This window comes from Plecotus auritus, assembly GCF_963455305.1.
Source record: "Plecotus auritus genome assembly, chromosome: 6".
Lineage (NCBI taxonomy): Eukaryota > Metazoa > Chordata > Mammalia > Chiroptera > Vespertilionidae > Plecotus > Plecotus auritus.
In genome coordinates, this window is record NC_137773.1 from 160,967,521 (window position 1) to 160,974,368 (window position 6,848).

A 6,848-nucleotide genomic window follows, 5' to 3' on the forward strand; every position below is an offset into this window, starting at 1 on the left:
AGTTTTTTTCCACCTTTTGTCTGTTGTGACTAATGCTGCAATGAACAATGTTGGACATACCTGTTTCAATCTCTGCTTTCAATTCTTTTGTGTATACACCTAGAAGTGGCATGCCAGGTCATATGCTAATTCTATCTTTAACTTTTTGAGGAACTGTCAAACTGTTTTCCACAGCACCTGTACATTCCCATTAGCAATGCACAAGGGTTTCATTTATCCACACTTGTTATTCTCTCTTTTTTTTTTTTTGTTTTTTGTTTTGTTTTGTTTTTTGTTTTATGGGGTAAAAAAGTCCCAGTTTATTATTACTTATAAAAAAGCAAATATCATTTACATAATTGTTCCAAGAGGCCTATGTAGAGGTATTTTATTTTAAAATATATATGTATGGATTTTTTCACTACAGTAATTCATTTCAAGAGGAATTTCGTTATGTATCTTCTACAGAACCTTAAAATGAGAGTGTCACATATTCAAATAAGCCTGAGTGTGGGGATGCTACAGGCCAGTTCTTCATTAGGAGCTTCAGCATGGGGGCTCCGAAGACCAACACAGAAGGTCTTCCAGGGAGAGCTGAAACATTCAGATAAGTGAGTTCTGGAAAGAAGGGGTAGTTGGCTGGCTCTGGCAGGCTCACCCCTGGGGTAGAGCAAAGAGAACAGACAGGGGAGTTCTGAGAGGCACCAGAGCCATCTAAACTCAGGGGGATGGAACTGTGTGAGCGGCAGCAGTAATTGAGTTTCAGTTACCTGCAGGGTGGCGAAATAAAGTAGTAACTTCACTGGCCTGACATGGGGGAAGTTTAGAGGTGTCCTTGGCATACTCACAGTGAAATCTGTCACCCTTTGCTGTGTTGGGTGATGGCAACCGCACAGCGCTTCCTAGTGACAGCCTGTGCACGTCCTGTTAGGCAGCACCAGCACGCTACAGCTAATGAAGCATTTCCCGCAGGCCTGTCTCCCAGGCTCTCTGCATCCTCTGTCTGAAGGAATGGCACCGTGGGAAAATTTAGCGCAGCCAGCATCAGCCATCACCCAAACTCAAAAGTCTTTGAATGGCAGAGAGGGGCACATTTTCTTTTTCGCCCAGCCCAGGGTTAGAACCATCCTCAGGTCATTTTTTGTGGGTCTGTACAAATGTGCCGACCCGCAGTGAGCCTTTCATGTGAAGACCAGGGCTCTCACCGTCCGCCGGTAGGGCCCATTAATGAGGCGGGAGCAGAGATGAAACGTTTCCCGCTCAGTATTTTCAACCAGTAGGTGATCCATCTCTAATTCCAACGCTTCTGAGAGTAATTTCTGGGCGTTTTTCCTAAGTGCCTCGGTTTTGGAATCACTTCGGACTTCAATAGAGGGTCTATCTCCATGTTTCTCAATGAAAGTTCTCCACTCAGTGCAAACACTTCTTGGGCAAGACAAGCCACTTCTGAATCTGAGTGTTGACACATCTTATTCACCTATCCTTGTTGATTTTAACACTTCCTTGGAGGGTATTTTCTTCTTTAATTCTTGTAAGGTTTCAACTAGATTCTCTTTGGTTTGATTAGGAAGCTCCAGAATAGTTTTCCATCTTTTTATCTTCTACAACCACAACTCTCTTCAGAGATTCAGTTGTGGCCTGCTTGTGTATCTTTCCTCCGGGATCTTTCTTCTGAGGACTACTCTGGAGTCTAGGCGTTCGAATGACGAATTTATCCATTTCTAGGGGCCTCCGACTACCTTCATGTGCTTGCAGTGTGTTCAGGAAAAGCAGCCTGGCAGCAGCGAAGCCCCTCCAGAGAACTAAGGTTGCAAAGAGTCCATTAAAACAGTCTCTTTCCCAGTCTCGGCCTGATGAAACTAAACGGACGCTACTTTCCAGGGTGGTAGTTTCTCCTTGTTATTCTCTTTAACCACACTTTTTATTTTCCTAACGGATGTGAAGTGGTATCTCATTGTGGTTTTAATTTAGTTTCTCTAATGTCTAATGATATTGAGCATCTCTTTATGTGCTTATTGTCTGTGCATATATCTTTGTTGGATAAATATTCAAGTTCAAAATGGGCAATTATTTTTAATAAATTCATAACTTGATTTGGACTGTAAGTTGGTATTCCTCTATCTATAGGATTATCTTGCTGACCAAATGATGCAATGCATGTAGAAATAATAATATTGAATTAAATAAGTTTAATTTCTCATCTAAAACGTGAAAAAATATTTTGTTATTTATGTTTTAGTTCTGATAGAAGGCTCAGTGATCAGATATGGTTCTGTCTTATTAATAATAGCTTTGAGACAATCAACATACATCAGCATCACTGCTTGGTATAATTGATATTTTCACAAATAATTGCATGCTTTCTTACCAGAATCATATCTTAAATATGGTAGAGAAAGTTGCCATCTAAATAATTCTCTATGTAGACTTAAAATTGCCTACTAATTTTATTTGTTGTAAACCTGGAATTTTATACATTAATTTAGCTCTAATGAGACATGCTTACAATAAGATTCCTATCTCTGATGCAATAACAACAAATATCAAGTCTTAAAAAAGGAATCACTATTTTAAGCACTAATGAGAGCTTCATAAAAGAATAAGAATTGGTTTCAGGTCTCATAAAGCACTGGTTTGTGATAGATCCTGTGATCAGAAACCATGAAAGAACTTCAGAAGACAGTAACAGTGTCATGGAGATTAAAAGCCTGTATCTTGAGCCTACAGGACATATTGCTCCCTCAGGGGGTCTCTTAACCTGGGAAATGTGCCTCACTGAGGTTATTGGAGCCTGGTCTGAGAATAAAAAAGATTGTTTAACTCTATAAAGTAGTAACAAATAACCCCTAGAACCTCAGTAGCTTAAAACAACAAGGTTTATTTCTTACTCATTCTATATGTCCACTGAGGGTCTGCTCTGTATTGTTACCATTCTGAGACCCTGTCTGACAGAGAGCAGCCACTAACTGGAACATTGTTCATTGTCTTAGAAGAAGGGAGCTCCCTCTTGAGCAGCTCATATTGGCAAATCTAGTGCTTATTAAGAATGCAGATTCCAGGATTCTCTCTAACCTACTGTGACCAGAAGGCACCAGTTAGTTAAAAACATTTGGGTAACTTCAATATGACTACCATAAGTTGCTTGCATTTGTCTGTTGTTGTACTTACTTGTTCACCAATGTTTGTATGAGTGGCAGAATCTAGCCTGAGACTTACTTTCATTGACAGCTACCACCTGGTAGAGAGGATGGGGGAAAGCAAACAAGAAGTCTTCACTTCTCTTTAAGAAGTGGAAACTATTGGTGTTTACATGCAAAGTATCACACAGTTGTTGAGCAGATAAACTGGCTTAGGTCTGTTTGAACCAAGTAGAATACTAAAAGAAGACATGACTCCTTTCCTTCCCTCCTTCCTTCCTTCCTTCCTTCCTTCCTTCCTTCCTTCCTTCCTTCCTTTCTTCCTTCCTTCATACTGTTTATGTTTAGTAAATATTTCCACATCTTGATTATTCTATGAGATCCCGTAGCACCAAAGACAAACAGTGAAATTCTGACTTTCTCTCACTGGACTCTACAAGCAGGTAGGCTCTTTTAAATAATCCCCTTGTATGTTAAGGATTCTGGAAGGCCTATGTGAAAGTTCCTTTAATCTCCAAAGTCATGGAATAGTCAGAGAAACATCTAAATGAGAGTTAATTTCCAGCAAATAATATGTCTGCATTCACTGCCAATTAACTCTAGCCTAGAGCTAAGCTGTATGATCTGGGGATGCAACTTTTTTTGCAACACAATACACAAAAAGCAATTATAGATTTTTTTTCTTAAACCAGTTAAAAGGTAGAGGAAACAGAACTGTTAATAATTATTGCACTCCGCTTAGCTTCCTCCATAATTTAATAGGTATTGGATTTTTTTAAACCCCAAATCATTCAATAATTTAGCTGTTTTGTAACCTAGATAAATCACCTTATATTTTGCTAGGTAAACCAACTATTTTAAAATGATAAAGTTAAAATATACCACATCTAGAGAGAGCTTTTCTCAGAAGTGTTTTAATTCCATATTAGTTTTCTGAATGAAAAATAATCATATTTGGAATTTAAAACATCCAGGCTTATCTAGATCATGATTAAGTAAAATATCTTGTTGAATTCTAGCCATCAGTGGCAAAGAGAACTACAGATCTATGTGTTTACCTTGTTCTGAATTTAAAAAGAAAACTGCTCGAGAAGTGGAAATGATATAATTTCTATAGTTTTCAACTTAATAACAGTGTTTTAAAATTTTTCTTCTTGAGTCTCTAAGGTAAAAGTTTGCCAATTTAAAAATTGAGTGACATCCAAAATCCTGCTGGTACAAATGCAGTATTTTCCAATGTATTTTCACAAACTAAAGGAACCACTTCCTAACCATACCATAAAAGCAGCTTATAAACTTATATTTATGATTAAGTTGACTCCATTAATACATACACTTTTTTTTTTACCTTAAAATAAACAGAAATTCTGAGTGAGGTATGAGAATGGGAATGGAGCGGTCGTGAGAGTGCTGGAAGAGTAGTGATTACAGGTTGGATAGTCAGGTCTGCCTGGGGATCCGTTTGCTTTATCAATCAGCAAACCACCCAGTGAGGCCCCCCATAGCGAGGGACTCCTGTACATTTTGGTCAAGTTTGTTTTTAGCTTCTCTTCATCACTTCCTTTGGGTTTCTTAGGAGGTTCGTGCTCCTGACATTTTATAAAGCACATCTCCTCTATATTCTACAAGATGGCAATAATTTGAAAAGATGTTGTGTAAACTCAGAAAACTGATGTGTCACCTTTTATGATGGCATTATGCCTCAACACAATAAAAATCTGCTAAGGCCTCAACATGTCAGATTCACTGACAACCACCAGTTAAACGAGGTCCATTTAGTTTCTTCTCAGGGAATGTCAACTTATATGTAGCCACCAGTGATGTCTCCTGGACCACCCCTTTCAAAGCTGCAAGGTGGGAACTGTACTTGGGGACAACAACCTCACAAGCAGAGGATGCCCCTTTGGGAGCACTCTTGCCTGGTGGTAAGAGGTTCACAGTGGTTCCATATCAGAAGAGATGTAGCCAGTCCAAGCAATTCCTGTAGTGTCATTACATTTTCCTGGCTAGTATTAGAAAGAGACCACGGAGGAGAAACAAAAGAAAGAACTTACAGGAAGGAAAATGGAGTAGGCTACTTCCCTGCTTTAAGTCTGATTCTATAGAAATTGGAAGTTTAAAGGAGAAAAAAGACAAGAGGGGAGTGATAATCAACAAGGGGAGTGGTACCTGGTTAGGGAGTGAGAGTTGGAGGAGTTTGTTTCTGAGGACACATGAGGCTACTCTTAGGGACCCTGAGTGAATGCAAACTGGACCGTGCTCTGGGGTCTTGCATTTTGCAGGTAGGAGCAGCAAGCTAATGCAATCTGGCTCATTTCTGTTACAATCCAGTTACGCAGATTTGCTGTGAGGATCAAACAAATGCGATGGTGTATGTAACAGTGCCAGATGAACCATAGAAAATGATGCAAGTGCAATTTAATAAGAGCTGTGTGGGTGTGCAGGAGAAAAACATTGAAAGCAAAGTTGGCACATCATGTCTCCATTCCACTAGCATGCTCCTCTGCCCAGTTTTCTCCAATTTCAAATACTAAAAAGTAAAACTATGGAGAAGGAAAGAAGGGATAGCAAAACTTATCAGCTCTCACCTACACTACTGCAACAGTCCCTCCCTCTGGAGTAATCCTTATAAAGCAAATATGCTCCGATCACTCTCCACCCATGGTAGACACGGAGATATGCCTAGATCCTCCTTCAAGGGAGAACTTGATTCACTACAGAATGGTCAGCTCTTGGCGCCTCAGGCTCTGCCTCAGCTTCAGAGAATTGCAACTCCCTCCACCACCTTCCATTCACCCAGGTCACCCCCTTTTCCTGGAGGCCTAGGCCCAGTGCTGAGTGAAGTGAAGGCTTGACAATTTCTGCTTGAAGGGCTCTTCTTGCCCTGGAGCTCCATACCCACTTGGCCTAGGCTTTGTTGGGCTTGCATCTTAGCTAAACTTCTCCCTCTATGCATTTGTGCTTCCTCTCTCTTCCTTCTCTTCACAGACATTAATCCTTCATAAACATCTTACAAGCTAAACTCTGTCTCATTACCTGCTTTCAGAAAACTCAACCTGCAACACCACCTTTAATCCTTGAAATGGTTGCCCATCTTCTCCCGAGAGCTTTCTAATAGGGACATTTTTTGACTACTAATGGAACTCTGTTTTTTTTTTTTCTTGCCAGAAAATTTTATTTCTTAGAAAGTATTATAAATATGATTGTATAAAATATAATTTCCAACTGGAATAGGTAGTTTCAAGAAGACTATCTTATGATCACATGAAGAATATAGGATGGTGAACTCATTGCTGTACTTTCTGGAGGGCAATTTCAGTCCTTGTTTTTGCAATGATTGAGAAACAACTTTTGTTTCATACTTTTGTTGTGAAAAAAAATTCATGCTTAGCAACAATATTGGAAGTTTCTTTATTCTAGAAAGATTTAAGGTAGACCAGAAGATACAAATCTGCTTTTATTTTTTTTTTTCAAGTGATATTTGAAGTTTCTGTGCATATTTTGGGAAAAACAACTTTCTCATTAGTTATTTTCATTAGTTGAAAATAAAAACCAGTTAGTCTTTTGAACATTTTGATGAGTTATTTTCTTGGTTGCTTAGTGGAATATCTTTCGGCAGTTGAGCAAATATATTAGAGGCAAGTACAAATCTGTCAAACTTGGTGTGTTGACTTTACTTAGAACCAGGTTATGAATATTTCTTAATAAGTGGCCCTTTAATCCTGGTTTTGT

At 39.0% G+C, this 6,848-nt stretch overlaps 1 pseudogene across 1 annotated transcript; it reads right to left on the reverse strand.

The window, feature by feature from the left end:
* Positions 1-1,160: 1,160 nt before the first annotated feature.
* LOC308251874 (transcription elongation factor A N-terminal and central domain-containing protein 2-like) lies at positions 1,161-1,698 on the reverse strand (annotated as a pseudogene). The gene has a single exon. The product of its transcript is annotated as a transcription elongation factor A N-terminal and central domain-containing protein 2-like (transcript).
* Between the last annotated feature and the right edge of the window lie 5,150 nt (positions 1,699-6,848).